This window comes from Henckelia pumila, chromosome 4 (assembly GCF_033568475.1).
Source record: "Henckelia pumila isolate YLH828 chromosome 4, ASM3356847v2, whole genome shotgun sequence".
In the NCBI taxonomy this organism is placed as follows: Eukaryota; Viridiplantae; Streptophyta; class Magnoliopsida; order Lamiales; family Gesneriaceae; genus Henckelia; species Henckelia pumila.
Window position 1 is genome coordinate 199997774 of NC_133123.1, and position 19209 is coordinate 200016982.

A 19209-nucleotide genomic window follows, 5' to 3' on the forward strand; every position below is an offset into this window, starting at 1 on the left:
AAACATATTCAGAATTTAATAAATAAAAAGATAGAAATCAAATCTGTCGATGCGATGTCATGTCCGGTCTATCGATCTCCGTCTTCGTTCTTCGATTACACCCAGAATTCTTCCAGAAAATCACACGATCAAACTCTCTGATCTCTTCTATGATATGTACGTATGATGTGTTGTGGCGGCTCCCCCCAAATTTCACGCTCAGAATTCTTTTTTATATCGTCACAATAAAAGCCCAGCAAAAAGCCCATAAAATTTTCCGAAATAATTAAAATCTGAGATGGAAGCTACGGGGCGGGCGCTCCAAATATCGGCGCGAGCGCTCTTTAAGTTCGCTGCTCAACTCTAATTTCACCATCGCGTTTGCTCTTGATTTGTTCTCTTTAGCGCTTAATGTTAGCGCTAACATTAGGCCCATTATGAAAATCCCGTTATCTCTTCATCTTCTTTTCTTTTTCTTCCTTGTCTTATTTTCTTTTCCTTTTTTATTTTCTTTCTCATTCTTTTATTAATTTCTTTTTTTCTCGGTAAAATCTCCATAATTCCCTACAAGCACAAAAACAACTAAACATACACATAAATTTTCTCGAAACCAATAATTAACAATTAAAATCATATATAAAATAAGTGTATAAAATACACTTATCAAATACCACCAAACTTATACTTTTGCTAGTCCCGAGCAAAACTATCAAAACAACTCATAAATTATAAAAACTCAAATCACCAAAAACCAACAAGAATATCCAAGAAATATTATTGAGCAATGGCCTCAACAGTAATTTTAAAAATTCAAATCCAATCACATCCAACCTACTAACACTTGAAAATTTCAATCATAACTAAATACCGCATAAACTTACAATCTCCGCAACTCACGGTTCAAAACATCCTTATCCAAGTTCAATTCACACATTCATAGATCATGAGGACTTTTCAAGGTAGAAAGGTATCAAATATAAGGATATCAAAAACAAAAACCCTCACATTCAGGTTAATTCAAAGAATAATAGTGTGTGCGTGTTTCGATCAAAAACTCATAATCATTAAAAGTATCAATCAACAGTCCATATGCTAAATTCTCGCAACTCTTCTCCACTAGTATATTGGGCAACTGAGACTCGGTCAATAAGACTTAATCGGCTTATAATGTCAGGCCTGACTCATGGCTACAAACAAAGGATAAGAATTCAAAATAAGGAGTAATTTATGCTCAATAAGTAATTTCCACTCCTTTTCATTCACAATTCCACACTTCTCTTTTTTTTTTCCATTGATTTTTCATCTTTTCTTTTTACACCAACAATTTTTTCACAACTTTTTTTTTTCTCTTTTTAACTACCACATTCTTGATTTTTTTTTCTTTTCTTTTCAAATCTTCCACTACACCATTCCATATTCACAAAAATCAACTAAGAGCATATAACATTTTAGCATTCAAATTACTCCCTTAAAGGTAGGAATTAGTGTTTAGGCTATTCAGGTAGTCAATGTAGGACATTTAAATAATGATGAATGGGGGTTTATCACACGTTTACATGCATGTCATTCGATTTTCAACAAAGCTCAAACAAGTTACTAGGGATACATACATTAATTGGGTAGCTTGAAAGGCTTAAACGATTTCAGAAAAATTGCCTAAATCATTTCTAATTACAATTATGCCCATATTTCGCCTCGAAGAGTGTCCGAACTAGTTCTAGACAAGTCTCAATCCACTAACAAATTTAAATCAGTGCAGAATAAATAATCATCAGCAGTAAACGATGATTTTCACAAAAAAATTCAGAGTTTGTACCTCATGCACTCATATACGTGTAGGCTCAAATGAGAAACTAAGGATAAAATTATTCAATAAAAATTCAGTAAAATTCAGGCCCAAAAATTTCAAACAATGCCTCAATCATCTCTATGTTTGTATGTTTCAAAAATCAGATTCAAGTATTAATCACAGAGGGTATAGGAAATTGTTCATCTAATTGGTTCCATTAATTCAAAAATATTTGTCAAATAGGTAAACAGTCATGAATTTTAGTTATAGCACAAAATAAAAATTTTTCATCATTGGCCATGCATCCAATTATTTCTCGTCTTCTTTTAAACTCTTTTCAACACAACAACTAATCTCAAACAAATTTTTTTAACTATACAGCACAATCATAATCAAACCAATCAACTCAAACCATCAAATACAACTAACAACTAAATCATTGACAAAATGATTCATCCCCCAAACTTAATATTATCATTGTCCCTAATGATTAAAAACAAGAAAAAGAACAAGGGACGCATACCTTTCGACACCTCTATGGAAAGATGAAAATTCTTGAAGCATCTATATCACCCTTATAATCCGACCATGGGAGGAAATTTAGAAAGCACAACATGAACATCCAAATGAACCTGAAAATAATTTAGGCACATGATAAGATAATACACAAAAGTGAATCCCGAAGCAATCAAGACAATATATCTCGCTTAATGTATGGGAAAAAAAATTGAGTGCGAGGCATAGCAAATGGTCGATCTCGAATGGTGATTTGCAGCTTGGGGGTGCTATCATTAAATGTGTGTTGTATGGTGCTTAGTTCGGGGTTCACTTCAAGAACACGATAGCTCATGGTTGATGCACTGAGGAGGTTATTAGTGCAAGTAATGAGAGGGCTGCTGATGAGGGAGCAATCGCGCAGATGATGAGCTGTTTTCTCTGGTTTTAGCTAGCAGGGGATTGCGCGTTTGCACTGGGGTTGGTGCAAAAGAGATGTTTGCGCTGGGTGTTGCGCTCTTGGGAAGCTCGTTAGAGCTTAGTATAGCGCGGATGAAGAGCGCAATTGCGCCGTGGTTGGTGCAAAAGAGATGCGCATTTGCACATAAATTGGGGCGGATGGGATTTTTTGCGCATTGATGTGGTTATGGAAATGCGCATTTGCGCTAGACGTTGCACAGATTAGGTTGCGCTAATGAGGAAGGAGGAGGCACGATTTCTCTCTTTTATGCACGGAAGAGGTATGCTTCAATGCGTAGATGAGGCGTGGGCGCTCGAGAGGAGTGACGCTGGTGCGCCTTTTGTTCAAATTTCAACGCCAATTTCTTCCAGGTGTTTGCGCGGGCGTTCAGCTTAATGGGGTAGGCGCCCCTCTTGCTCGAATTTGAGATTTTTAAGCCTAAAAAATTTGAAAAATGACAAGAATTAGGCTTCAAAAATTGATAATAAAAAACTAAAAAAATATATAACAAAAATTAACTAAAATGAAAATAAAACCAAATAAAATAAAAGAAAATGCTTGGGTTGCCTCCCAAGTAGCGCTTGGTTTATAGTCGTCAGCCCGACTTTCACCGGTATTAAGTCTTCCCCTTTTCTTTCACACGCCAAATAAATTCCACGAACCGCCTTTTAAATTTTGCTCTCTTTTTCGTGAACTTATTCTTTGTTAAATTTGGCGCTCTCTCCTTCAATGAATCAACCGCAAAATCAGCTCTTTGACAGCTCTCCAACTTCACAACCGGCTCAATTAAGCACAATTCTTCAACGGATGTATTAGGTGTCTTCATGAATAAGTTATAAATCACCCGTTCGCACTACACACCCATAGACATTTCACCCTTCTTCACTTAAATTTTTGCATCCGCAGTGGCCAAGAATGGTCTCACAAAAATCAATGGAGCACCATGATCCGCTTCTATGTCCAAGATCGCAAAATTCACCGTAAATATAAATTTGTCCACCTTAACTAGTACATCTTCAATAATTCCAAGTGGATATGTGATGCTTCTATCCGCCAACTACAAGGAAATCATGGTCGATTTCATCTCTCCTAACTCCAAGGCCCTATAAATAGACAACGACATTAAATTAATACTGGCTCCTAAATCACATAGTGTAGTAGTAAAATGAGATCCATCAATAGAACAAGGAATAGTAAAACTCCCTGGATATTTAAGCTTTTGTGGCATTTTCTTTTGTAGCACAGCACTGCATTCTTCAGTTAGATTTACTACCTCGTTCTCTAGCAGCCTCTTTTTTTTGGACATCACCTCCTTGATGAACTTCGCATAATTTGGCATTTGCTCCAAAAGGGGATGTTGATATGAATCTTCTTGAAAATTTCCAAGAACTTGGAGAACTGCTCATCCAATGTTTTCTTCTTGAATCTCTGCGGGTATGGGAGTTGAGGCTTGTACATCGGTTTCGGCTCAGATTTAGGCTCCTTCTCTTCGACCGCTTCCTCAATTTTCTTCTCTTCAACAGTAAGTTCTTGGACTCCTACTTCTTTCCCACTCCTCAACTCTATGGCATTACACTGCTCCTTTGGATTTACCTCAGTGTTTCTCGAAAATTGGCCTCTGTTGTTATCCTTCAAGGCATTTGCCAGCTGCCCAATGCTAGTCTCCATGGATTGCAATACAGCACCCATGTTGGCAACATGTGTCTCTAAACTGTCAAGGCGAGTCTCTATCATCACCATCCTCTTACCAGATTCCTGCACAAAATTACTAACAACATCCTCCAAGATGTCTTACCCTCACCCTTAATTGTGTTGTATCCCGGAGGAGGATTCAACACATTTTTATTGTTAGCATAAGAAAAATTTTCATGATTACGCATACTGGGGTGATAAGTATTGGGTACAGGATTACCTTTGTAAGCTTCTTAACCTCTCTGATTTATGTACTGCACTTTTTTAGGATAGTGAGATTCGTCCATAGCACCCGGTACACCTGATGGTTTTGTAACACTCATTTTATTCAACGCAGCTACCTGTGTAGTCAGTGCAGATAATTGGGCAGTGATAGATGTGAAAGGATCCACTACATACACTCCAATTGACTTCTTGACTCCCATACGCTCAGATGACCATTGATAACTATTGATAGTCATCTGTTCCAGCATATCATAGGTCTGAATGGGGTCCTTTGCAATATAGTACCTCCAGCAGCAGAGTCCATAAACATTCTCGTGGGCATATCCAACCCATTGTAAAACCACTCAATCTGTTCTCAATCTGCAAAATTTTGGTTAGGACAACGTCTTAATAACTCTTTATACCTTTCCCATGCCTCGTATAGCTGTTCAATATCCATCTGCCGGAAGGTGCTGATTTTAATATTCAGTTGGGTGGACTTGGAAGGTGAAAAATATTTTGCAAGAAATTTGACTGCCATATCCTCCCATGTAATAATGCTCCCTAAAGGCAGTGATTGTAGCCAACTCCTCTCCTGATCCCGAAGAGAAAAATAAAACAAGCGTAAACGTATAATATCCTCAGACACACCATTAATTTTTACCGTATCGGTTATCTCCAAGAAAGTACGTAAGTGTAAGTGAGGATCAGCTGTAGCGCTTCAATTGAATTGGTTCTGCTGAACCATGTTGATTAGTGACGGCTTTAACTCGAAGTTGTTGGCATTAATGGTTCCTCGAGCGATTCCAGAATAGTGTGTCTGGATCGTCGGCCGAAAGTGATCTCTAATTGGCACCGCGGGAGGTTGTTGTACTTCTTCTTCCGCCATGTTCCGTAATTATTCTCTTCTCAGTCGTCTTAAAGAACGTGTAGTTCGCTCGATCTCCGGATCAAAAAGCAGAGAATTCGCACTATGAGATCGTAGCATAAACTGCAATTAAAAATAAGAAAAATTAATTAGTGACTTTAAAATAAAACAAAAAAAAACGCTAAATTAAAACTTAGACTAATTGGTAACAAGACTAAAAAAATTAATCAAAATTTACTCCTCGACAATGGCGCCAAAAACTTGTTGTGAAAAATTGCTCGCAAGCGTACGAGTGTCAAGTTTTAATATAGTGATAAAATCAAGTATCGTTCCCACAGGGAGTAAAATGAAAATATTCAGTTCTTGTAATTAAAATAGTCTTAATTTTATCTAGAAAATCAATTATCAAGAATTTTGCAGGAACATAAAATAATCAATGAATTTAAAAGCACACACACAATACTCATATAAATATCAATCAGAGGAAAAATGGTCTAGAGATATAGATTTCACCCGATTTCAACAAAAATCAATCTTAATTAATTTATCTTCATGAAATTCAGTGATTAATAGCCAAGAACAGTTAAGTTTATTATTTTCCTCTCCCGAGCAGCAAATAATTTTTATCAACCACAATTCAATTTCAATATCCCTATTAAAAATCTACCTGCAGTGATCAATTTAAAATAATGTTCTTTTTAAAAGCTCTGTTAAAATTATATACTCTCCCGAGCTATATAAATAATTAACAGTCTATATCCTATTGGTCCTATTCAAAATCCCCTCTCCCGAGTGCCAGATTTCAAATAAGTATTACAATTCAATTATTTATCAGATAATTGAAAATACAATCAATTCTAAAAACACAATTAATCTAGAAGAAACTCAATTCAATAAAATCAAAAATTCATGAAAGCGTCTACACCAGGTTCCATCCGACCTCTAGACTCTAAAAAATTAGTTCATAATAAAATCCTGAATAAAACAAATCATGTTCAAAAATTCAAACATATTCATAATTTAATAAATAAACGATAGAAATCAAATTCGTCGTTGCGATGCCGTGTCCGGTCTATCGATCTCCGTCTTCGTTCTTCTATTACACCCAGAATTCTTCCAAAAAATCACATGATCAAACTCTCTGATTTCTTCTCTGATATGTACGTATGATATGTTCTGGCGGCTCCCCCCAAATTCACGCTCAGAAATCCTTTTTATATCGTCACAATAAAATCCCAGCAAAAAGCCCATAAAATTGCCCGAAATAATTAAAATCTGAGATGGCAGCTACGAAGCGGGCGCTCCAAATATCGGCGCGAGCGCGCTTGAAGTTCGCTGCTCAACTCTAATTTCACCAGCGCGTTTGCTCTTGATTTGTTCTCTTTAGCGCTTAATGTTAGCGCTAACAGTAGGCCCATTATGAAAAGTCCATTATCTCTTCCTCTTCTTTTCTTTTTCTTCCTTGTCTTCTTTTCTTTTTCCTTTTTATTTTCTTTTCTCATTCTTCTATTAATTTCTTTTTTTCTCCGTAAAGCTCCATAATTCCCTAAAAGCACAAAAACAACAAAACCTACACATAAATCTTCTCTAAACAAATAATTAACTATTAAAATTATATATAAATTAAGTGTATAAAATACATTTATCGCCGAGAATAGCATTTAGCAACTCTACGTGATCAAAAATAGGATCGTTTTGAGGCCAACTCTGAGAAAAGAAATTACCCGGTCCATTCCAAGGAAGATTGAACCAAGCGGAGAGATCAGCAGATGAAAAAAGAATTTTTTGGATTTGAACAATTGTGGCAACATAAATATCGTCGCTGTGAGTATAAGTTCAAGGTTGGAATTGAACTCGTGAATGAGTGTATGAAAAATAAATTTGGGAATAGAGGGTTGGAAAAAAAGATTCCCATTGTTGAAACGTGATAAAATTCGACAATAGGAGATGAGATTGGGCTACGGAAGTGGTGTGCAAAATACTACCTGGTAGGATAGGTTGGGTATGGTAATCATCAGGTATAGGACGAGAAATAGCTGGTAGATTGGGATCATGAGGTTGGGCATCGAGACAGCATTGGTTTCGACGACTCGAGCCCGCCTCAGCATCATTGCGCCTAGGAGACATTTTTGGCTTAGAATTTTGGCTAAAAGAATGAAAGAATAGTTTTTGAGGTGCAAGGAAAATTGAATGTTCGATCAAGTATTTATAGGCATGAGAGATCGGAAGCTCCGATCTCAACAGCCTCTGCGATGGTGACAAGTTGTCTAAAGATAGGAGAACGGAGGCTCCGTTCCTAGTTAAGAGGTTCCACTCTTTGGGCGGTCAGCAAAAATTCCAAGGCGGTAATTAATTAATTCTGAAGGATGTTATTCCAGATCAAAAGCTCCGAACGTGTTCGTAGGTTCCGAACCGTGATTTTGGAGGGAAATTTAAAAGTTTGAATTTCAAAATGTGGGAGGATGATCGGAGGCTCCGAAACGAGTTTGGAGGTTCTGATCTGGACGATATCAAAATTTTTAAAATTTGACTCTTAAATTTTAAGTCCTAAACATTTAATTCATATATAATGTGAGCTCATAATTTTGAATAAATATAATTAATTTGCATTATCAAAAATTAAATTGCTCAAAATTATTATTAAGCTTCCCCTTAATATGACATTAAATTTATTTTATGTCTAAATGCGATTTACAGCTCAATCATTCGAAGTTCAGCACGCAAAGGAATAAAAGTATTTTCATCTTATGGTTTTATAAAAATATCAGCAAGCTGATTTTTAGTGTCAACTGAAAGAGTGGGTGCCCGGTGAGCCAACTTGTGGCTAAGGGCTTTGATGACTCTTTGTATAAACAATCTTTTGTTTAATATTATTTACACTTTTATTAATGGCAATGACTTTATCTTTCTTCATATTGTTATATTGTGATATACTATTGTTGTTTTGATAAAGACCTTGAATATACTATAGTGTATGTAAGATGTGGTAGAACATGGGGATGTCTATCATGAAACACATCTTATAGTCACTGTATATTCTAAACTGTTCCTAGTCGATTGAGCCGTCCGATAATAAGGATAAGGATCGCTCGAGTTTGAGACTAGCATTTGCGATGCAGAGTACCACGTTTCATTGGTAAGGAACATGGAGATGTTCGAAGCATGCAAATGGATATTCATACGATGAATGATCGAACTACCCTATCCGGACTTTTCAAGTGGTTATCACTTATCGAGTGGATATAGTCCGCGGTTTTGGTTGTACACCATTAGTCCTTATTACTTGAAACATCATTGAGACTCTATATGCTAGTACTGTGCTTTGACTCGTTTACCGACTCTATTGGGGTCATCAGGTGTCGGGATTGGGTACAGTTACAACACATATAGGAGTCGATGCTTTGTTGTCAAGGATTCACCACATACTTGCGAGTGTGGATATCCTATGCGATCTGAGGAGATATTAGTGTGACGAATCTCTGGCCAGAGTACATGATGTGGTTTAAGAAATGGTTTCTTAGTAGCACATGCGATGTCACTATTTGATCTTCAAGATGTATTGCATAGTTATCGAATATCGAACGACTCTCGATATACCAATGGTTGTTGATTCGATCGGGATATATGGATGAAGGGACCGTACTGTACGCTAACCAAAATCTATTGGTTCTTGTAGGCACTATCAGTGATACCTAGGGAATCATGGGGCAATGTTGCTAGGCGCTCTTACCATGATTCGATGGGCAAGTCGGAAATTGTTGTTCCGAGTCACAAGGAGTTGTGAGCCCACGGCTAGCTGTATCCCTGAACCATTGAGGGTCACACAGTGTAATGGATTTTTAATCCCCGTTGAGATAGTTAAATTTAAAGAGTTAAATTTAATGAACAAAGAAGTTGGACTTCTTATTTAAGAGTAGAGGAGTAAGATTTCCTAAAATGACATAGGGATGGCCATTTTTGGAAATCACTGAATTCGGATTCAAAAAAAATTTATCTTGACTTTAAAAGGTGCAGAAATGGTTTCTGTGCACATTGGTGAAATCGGTTTATCAATCGGAGTCACGATGAATTTTATATTAATTTATGAACATGCGGGCTTTGCTTGTCGGGCTTGAACTTATGACTAATGGGCCCTAAGCTGTTAGCGTCCTACATTATAAATAAGTTATTGCAGTACAGAAATTACACACAACAGGTCACAAGAATTTTCAAAAACCCTAGTTAATTTTCTAAAAGGTGGCCGGCCCCTCTCCCTTTGCTCGAGAAAAATCCAGCCTGTGATTTTGAATTACAGTCTGGTTTAACGGATCAAATTCGTTAATCTCTTCGTAGAAACTTCTGATAGATTTTCTAGTGCAATCTATCAGAGGGATTGAATATCCGTTCGTGGACCTGATTGAAGAATAGTTCGTCCATCAGTTCCAGGGATATACAACGAGAGCAGAGAAATCTGTTGGTGTCCAAAATCTCGATTCGAGATTAAAGGAAATTTTATAATTGTTATTTAATTTTTACACACACAATTTAATCGTAAGGTTGATACCTATTATGGAATCGTTCCATACAAAAATTTTTAAACTTCCGCTGCACCGGGTATCAATCCTAATTGATCTGATCGCCGCGTTCTCCAACATTGGTATCAGAGCCAGGTTGCTCAGATCAAGCGATTAAATTTAATCGATTGTACAAAAATTTTTTAGGCGTCGGTTTTTGAAACAAAATAAATATTTTAAAAATAAAATTTTTTTTTCGGGCAAAAACCCGGGCAGCGATTGGATCGCTGCCCGGGGCAGGGGCAGCAATCTTCGCTGCCCCGGGCAGCGCACGGCGCTGCCCAGGGCAGCGATCGTCGCTGCCCTAGGGGTAGCCGGGCTGCCCGGCCCGACCCCATTAGGGCGCGGGCAGCCCGGGAATGTCCCGGGCGGCCCGCGGGAGAAAAATTATTTTTTAATTGTTAAATTAAATTTTAATATGTTAAAATTCTATTTTTGATCCGATCGAAAATTGTTTTGATTGGTCCACGAGGTATCGGATCGAATTGTTCGAGTCCAAAAATTTTAAAATTGATTTTTGGATAAATTTGAATTTTTGAAAAATTTTAATATTTTATCCTTAAATTGAATTTTGAAATTAATTATTTTTGGTACAATTGATGATAAGATATGATCTTATGGATATATTAAGTAAAATATGATTTTATGTATAAAATTGGATTTTATAGATAAAATATGAATTTATTTGATAAAAAGATAAAATATGATTTTGTATATAAAATAAGATTTTATGTATGAAATATGATTTTATCCTTTTAAGTTTAAATTTCCATTGCATGTTATCCAATAAATTAATTTTGAATTAAATGTTATTGGATAAAGATGATCGATTGCCATGACCAATTTTGTAGGTGTATGTTAGGAATTTACATTTGTTTTATTGTTGTTGGTTTTATTAATGGGCCTGGTTTATGGCCCAATATGAATGTCATATGTAATAAAAGTGGGCTTGGTTTATGGCCCGTTCCCACCCCTTAAAAATGTATCCCCTACTTGTCATTGTTATTTATTGTAAATACATTAGATTTAGTGGGAGATCAAGATTTGAAGATGGAGGTGGGCCCAGCAGACAATAAAGACAGAAGAAATGTAAATTGGAAGCAAATGTAATAGGATTGCATTGCATACTGCATATTACCTAGGATTGGACTAAGATTCGTGATTGGCAACCACGGGTCGATTAGAAATGGAATCGATCATCCTATATAATATGTGATATTATAGTTGTATGCATGTTTTAGACATAATTGTGTGAATCCGGCAAGCATACAAAAATTTTAAAAATGATGAGACAAATTTTTGTAATTAAAATCCCTCATTTTAAATATGATTTAAAATTGATATCAAGATAAATAAAGGAAATTTAAATTTGTTTAAATGTTCCTACCTTCCATCAACGATCAATGTATGAGATGCTACCCGCGGATACGGTCCGACTCATATTATTGGGGGGGCCCGTTCGTCGAAAAGCTGTACATTGGATCGACACATGTTGTAAGTTGGGTGGAACTCCCATGGGATCGGCTCATATTATTGGGGGATCCACATGGCGACCGTCCATCACAACTTAATATTGATGGGTCATCTTGACATGTCACAATAAACGGCGTCATATTATTGGGCCCTTATTGGACATGAGGTAAAAACATGGAGGTTGCTTTGGAAGCAATTGGGCTCTACCTTTTGAAATTATGGTTGGCTGATATTATTCGGGACCATAGATTGTCAATTGGACTCCATGTTCTCACTAAGGAAAACAGTTTCCCGTTTTCACTAGAGGGTAGTGAAATCGTTAAAATAGTGGGAGTGAGATTCATAAAATAAATTTCGCCTATTTTATGTCTTAGTAAATTGCTTAAACAATCACTGATATTTGTCTGTTTCTTTTCAGTATTTCATAAGATGAATTCACGTAATCCACTTTTCTCGATGCTCGAACAAAATAAGTTGACTGGCGCAAACTATACGGAATGGTTCCGTAAGTTGAAGATTGTCTTGACTTCGGAGAAGATGCTCTACGTGTTAGAAAAATCTCCTCCGAAGGAAGCACCAGCTGACGTAAGTCCAGAGGAGTTAGCCAAAATTGATACATGGTGGGACCATGATATCAAGACCAAATGCTATATGAAAGCCTCGATGTCTGATGAACTCCAGAGGCGATTTGAGGACACCGTGAATGCTGCTGACATTCACGTTCAACTCAAGGAACTTTTTGGGGCTCAATCGAGGGCTGAAAGGTTCGCTACTGTAAAGGAGCTAATGACGTGTCGCATGCGTGAAGGGACTTCGGTCCGTGATCATGGGGTACGAGTGATTTGGCTCATACAGAAGTTGGTAACCCTTGATTTGGTGTTGGAGCATGAACTCAACGTGGACTTACTACTTCTGTCTCTTCCTTCTTCGTTTGACGGATTTGTGGTGAATTTCAATATGAACAAAATAGAGGCCTCCCTTGAAGAGATGGTCAATATGCTTGTGACATATGAATCCACATTAAAGAAGGATAAACCGGCTTTCTTGGTGGGCTCCTCTTCTTCTGCTAAGAAGGGGCCAAGTACAAAGGGCAAGAAACGTTCTGCCCCACCCAAGAAAATCGAACCCGAGAAGAAGTACAAGACAAAGGCTTCAAACATGGAAAAATCCAAGGATGTTTGCCATTACTGCAAGAAGCCCGGTCATTGGAAGCGTAACTTCAAGGAATATCTAGAGCAGTTGCGAACTGCGAAGGGTATGTTCTATATTGAAATAAATGTTTCACTTAATACTACTTCTTGGGTATTGGATATCGGATGTGGATCTCACATTTGCAATGATTTGCAGGTGATGACAAGAAGTCGCAGGCTTAGAATGGGTGAGACCCAGCTGAGGCTCGGAAATGGTTCCAGAGTTGAAGCTAAAGCCGTGGGAGATGTTTATTTATTTTTGCAGAATGGTTTTAAGTTACTTTTAAGAGATATTTTATTTGTTCCGGATTTGATTAAAAACATTATTTCTGTTTCTATGCTTGATAGAGATGGTTATTCTTGCAATTTTGTGAATGGGATTTGCAATATTTACAAGAATGAATGTTTAATTGGAAATGGACAACTTGAAAACGATCTATACAACTTAAAACTAAAAGACGTTCCAATAAATTATGTTGATAAACCGGCAACAACAAACAAAAGGAAAATCGATAGCCAAAACCCGGCAAACCTTTGGCACGCTAGGCTAGGTCATATTTCCTCAAGGAGGATGAACAAGCTAGTGGGAGAGGGCATGTTTGATATGTCTGATATTAACTCTCTACCTACTTGTGAATCCTGCCTAAAAGGAAAAATGACTAAATCTCCTTTTAAGGGGAAACCTGAGCGTAGTCAAAATCTGTTGGATTTGATCCATACAGATGTTTGTGGTCCATTTAGAGTTGGGACTCAATATGGCCACACCTACTTCATTACCTTTACTGATGATTATTCAAGGTATGGGTATTTATATTTAATGAAATATAAGTCTGAAGCATTTGAAAAGTTCAAAGAATTCAAGGCTGAAGTAGAAAACAAGCTAGGTAAAAGTATTAAAGCACTTCGATCGGATCGAGGTGGAGAATACTTAAGTACCGAGTTTTTGGACTATCTAAAAGAGAATGGGATTCTCTCTCAGTGGACTCCTCCTATGACACCACAGCTTAATGGTGTATCGGAGCGTCGTAATCGAACTTTGTTGGACATGGTTCGGTCCATGATGAGCTTCACTGAGCTTCCACCTTCGTTTTGGGGCTATGCGCTTGAAACGGCGGTATTGTTGTTGAACAACGTCCATACTAAAGCAGTGGACAAAACACCATACGAGTTATGGAATGGCAAAGCTCCTAAGTATTCGTACTTGAGGATTTGGGGATGTCCTGCTTACGTGAAGCGGACAGTGGGAGATAAGTTGGATAGTCGATCCAGCTTATGTTATTTTGTAGGGTATCCGAAGAATTCAATCGGATATTATTTCTATTATCCTGCTGAAACAAAGGTGTTTGTTTCAAGGAATGCCACCTTCTTGGAGAAGGAGTTCTTATTGGATAAGAAAGGCGAGATGATGGAACTCGAAGAAATTCGAGAAGAACCCGAAATACAAAATAACGATCCTACACCTCAGGAACCATTGCTGGACACGCCTATACCTAGAAGATCCGAGAGGACTTCTAGACCTCCTATTCGATATGGTCTTCTTCTTGAAGGGGATCAAGATGAACCCGATGTTGGATGTGATCCAAGAAACTTCAAGGAAGCAATTTCTGATGCGGATTCAAATTTATGGCTTGAAGCTATGCAGTCGGAAATAGATTCGATGCATACAAACCAAGTTTGGTCTCTAGTAGATCCTCCCGATGGAATTGTTCCAATAGGGTGTAAATGGATCTACAAGAGAAAGCTTGGGCCTGATGGTAAGGTATTGACCTACAAGGCGCGATTGGTGGCGAAAGGTTATACTCAAAGACAAGGAGTTGACTATGATGAAACCTTTTCACCAGTTGCAATGTTCAAGTCCATCAGAATCCTTATTGCCATAGCTGCTTGGTATGACTATGAGATATGGCAAATGGATGTGAAGACTGCTTTTCTTAATGGAGACATTAAGGAAGAAATCTATATGAAGCAGCCTGAGGGGTACACATCCATGGAAAGCGAGCATAAGGTATGCAAGCTTCAGAGATCAATTTATGGTCTAAAACAAGCATCAAGAAGTTGGAACCAAAAATTTGATGAAACAATAAAAGATTTTGGTTTCATCAAGAATCCGGAGGAACCATGCGTGTACAAGAAAGTAGTTAAGGATGCTGTGACATTCTTAGTACTTTATGTTGATGACATCCTACTCATTGGGAATGATGTAGGGATGTTGCACTCAACAAAGATATGGTTATCAGGTAGATTCTCGATGAAGGATTTGGGTGAGGCATCCTATATTCTAGGGATACAGATCTATAGAGATAGATCTAAGAGAATGATAGGACTCACTCAATCAACCTACATCGACACCATATTGAAAAGGTTTTCAATGGATGGGTCCAAGAGAGGACATCTACCCATGTGTCATGGAGTTTTTCTATCCAAGTCTATGTGTCCCAAGACTGATGAAGAGATAGAGAAAATGACACATGTACCATATGCGTCAGCCATAGGTAGTATCATGTATGAGATGATATCTACCAGACCGGATGTAGCATTTGCTCTGAGTGTCACGAGCAGATATCAAGCTAATCCCGGTCAAATGCATTGGAAAGCCGTGAAGGACATTCTTAAGTACTTACGAAGGACTAAGAATATGTTCATGGTATATGGAGGAAGAGAACTAAAATTGGAAGGCTATACCGACTCTAGCTTCCAAAGTGACGTGGATGACTCAAAGTCAACCTTTGGATTTGTGTTCATGCTCAATGGCGGTGCTGTCTCTTGGAAGAGTTCCAAGCAGGACACCACAGCGAATTCCACCAGTGAGGCTGAATACATTGCAGCATCAGCTGCTGCTAAAGAGGCCGTTTGGATGAGGAATTTCGTCCAAGAGTTGGGCGTCATTCCTGAAGTTGTTGGTCCAGTCCCGGTGTACTGTGACAACACGGGTGCCGTTGCTCAGGAAAAGGAACCAAGGTCTCATCAAAGATCCAAACACGTACTGAGGAAATACGACATCATTCGGGAGATTGTGGAAAGAGGAGACATCACTGTCGAAAGAGTGACCTCTGCAGACAATATTGCTGATCCACTTACTAAGCCCTTGCCAGGACCATTATTTGACAAACATCGCGAAACAATGGGTCTACGTAGTATGACTAGTTGGCTTTAGGGCAAGTGAGAGATTGAAAGAGTGGGTGCCCGGTGAGCCAACTTGTGGCTAAGGGCTTTGATGACTCTTTGTATAAACAATCTTTTGTTTAATATTATTTACACTTTTATTAATGACAATGACTTTATCTTTCTTCATATTGTTATATTGTGATATACTATTGTTGTTTTGATAAAGACCTTGAATATACTATAGTGTATGTAAGATGTGGTAGAACATGGGGATGTCTATCATGAAACACATCTTATAGTCACTGTATATTCTAAACTGTTCCTAGTCGATTGAGCCGTCCGATAATAAGGATAAGGATCGCTCGAGTTTGAGACTAGCATTTGCGATGCAGAGTACCACGTTTCATTGGTAAGGAACATGGAGATGTTTGAAGCATGCAAATGGATATTCATACGATGAATGATCGAACTACCCTATCCGGACTTTCCAAGTGGTTATCACTTATCGAGTGGATATAGTCCGCGGTTTTGGTTGTACACCATTAGTCCTTATTACTTGAAACATCATTGAGACTATATATGCTAGTACTGTGCTTTGACTCGTTTACCAACTCTATTGGGGTCATCAGGTGTCGGGATTGGGTACAGTTACAACACATATAGGAGTCGATGCTTTGTTGTCAAGGATTCACCACATACTTGCGAGTGTGGATATCCTATGCGATCTGAGGAGATATTAGTGTGACGAATCTCTGGCCAGAGTACATGATGTGGTTTAAGAAATGGTTTCTTAGTAGCACATGCGATGTCACTATTTGATCTTCAAGATGTATTGCATAGTTATCGAATCTCGAACGACTCTCGATATACCAATGGTTGCTGATTCGATCGGGATATATGGATGAAGGGACCGTACTGTACGCTAACCAAAATCTATTGGTTCTTGTAGGCACTATCAGTGATACCTAGGGAATCATGGGGCAATGTTGCTAGGCGCTCTTACCATGATTCGATGGGCAAGTCGGAAATTGTTGTTCCGAGTCACAAGGAGTTGTGAGCCCACGGCTAGCTGTATCCCTGAACCATTGAGGGTCACACAGTGTAATGGATTTTTAATCCCCGTTGAGATAGTTAAATTTAAAGAGTTAAATTTAATGAACAAAGAAGTTGGACTTCTTATTTAAGAGTAGAGGAGTAAGATTTCCTAAAATGACATAGGGATGGCCATTTTTGGAAATCACTGAATTCGGATTCAAAAAAAATTTATCTTGACTTTAAAAGGTGCAGAAATGGTTTCTGTGCACATTGGTGAAATCGGTTTATCAATCGGAGTCACGATGAATTTTATATTAATTTCTGAACATGCGGGCTTTGCTTGTCGGGCTTGAACTTATGACTAATGGGCCCTAAGCTGTTAGCGGCCTACATTATAAATAAGTTATTGCAGTACAGAAATTACACACAACAGGTCACAAGAATTTTCGAAAACCCTAGTTAATTTTCTAAAAGGTGGCCGGCCCCTCTCCCTTTGCTCGAGAAAAATCCAGCCTGTGATTTTGAATTACAGTCTGGTTTAACGGATCAAATTCGTTAATCTCTTCGTAGAAACTTCTGATAGATTTTCTAGTGCAATCTATCAGAGGGATTGAATATCCATTCGTGGACCTGATTGAAGAACAGTTCGTCCATCAGTTCCAGGGATATACAACGAGAGCAGAGAAATCTGTTGGTGTCCAAAATCTCGATTCGAGATTAAAGGTAAAAATTTTATAATTGTTATTTAATTTTTACACACACAATTTAATCGTAAGGTTGATACCTATTATGGAATCGTTCCATACAAAAATTTTTAAACTTTCGCTGCACCGGGTATCAATCCTAATTGATCTGATCGCCGCGTTCTCCAACATCAACATATTGAACTTCAACTTCAATTCGTTCAGTGTGATCACGAATAAAATGATGTCGAATATCAATATTTTTGTGTGAGAGTGTTGAATCGTTTTCTTTCTAAGATATATGGCGCTAGTGTTATCACAGAAAATAGGAATTTTTGAAAAAAAAAATACACCATATTTAAGCAATTGATGCTTCATCCAAATAATTTGCGCACAAAAACTACTGGCAGCCAAGTATTCGGTTTTGGTTGTTGACAACGCAACACAATTTTGTTTCTTTGAAAACCAAGATACTAAAAAGTTTTCCAAAAAGAAATAAGTTCCGCTAGTGCTTTTTCTATCAATCTTATATCCACCAAATTCGACATTACAGTAAGTTTTTTTAAATCGAAAAAGAAATTTTTGGAGTACCATAATTTGGAGTATTTGAAACTGCTTTTTAAGGCGAATAAATATGATTCCTTTGGACAAGATTGAAATCGTGCACACAAGCAAACACTAAAAATAATGTCAGGTCTACTAGCAGTTTCATAAGGTATGAAGCCTATCATGCTACGAAAAGATTGTTGATCTACAGTTTTTACAGTTTCATCTTTGTCGAGTTTTACTTATGGTCTCATAGGTGTACATGATTCTTTTTAGTTCTCCATGAAAAACATCTTGAGAATCTCCTTAATATATTTTCCTTGGTTGATAAAGAACTCATCTTTACATTGCTTGATTTGCAATCTGGGGAAATATTTAAGTTCCTCATCATGCTCATCTCAAAGTGGTCCTACATATTCTTAGAGAATTCTTGGTAAAGAGTTTCATTAGTAGAACCAAAAATGATATCATCCACATAAATTTTCACAATCAATAACTCATCATTTCTAGATAAGGTAAACAAATTAATATCAACAATTCCTCTTCAAAATCCATTAGAGATAAGAAAAAAGGAAAGTTTTTCATACCAAGCTCGACAGGCTTGTTTCAATCCATACAAGGCTTTACAAGTTTGTAAACATGATCGAGAAAATGTGGATCGACAAAGCCAGATGGTTGATCAACATAAAATTCTTCTTTCAAATCACCATTCAAAAATGCACTTTTAACATACATTTGAAATAATCTAAAATTTCTAGAGCAAGCAGAAACTAGCATCCGAATGAATTCTAGTCTAGCAAGAGGCGCATAAGTCTCATCATAATCTATGCCTTCTTCTTGACTATATTTTTTAGCTACAAATCTAGCATTTTTTTTCTAGTGATAGTACCATTCTCAACAAGTTTATTTCTAAATACCATTTAGTACCTATAACAATTATATCATTAGGTCTAGGAATAAGCTACCAAACGTTATTCCATTTAAATTCATTCAATACATCTTGCATAGCAATAATCCACGAATCATCAAACAATGCATCATCTATAGATTTAGACTCAACATGAGAAACAAATGTAAGATGATTACACAAATTATTAAGACATGAACGAGTAGATACTTCATTTGATGGACTTTCAA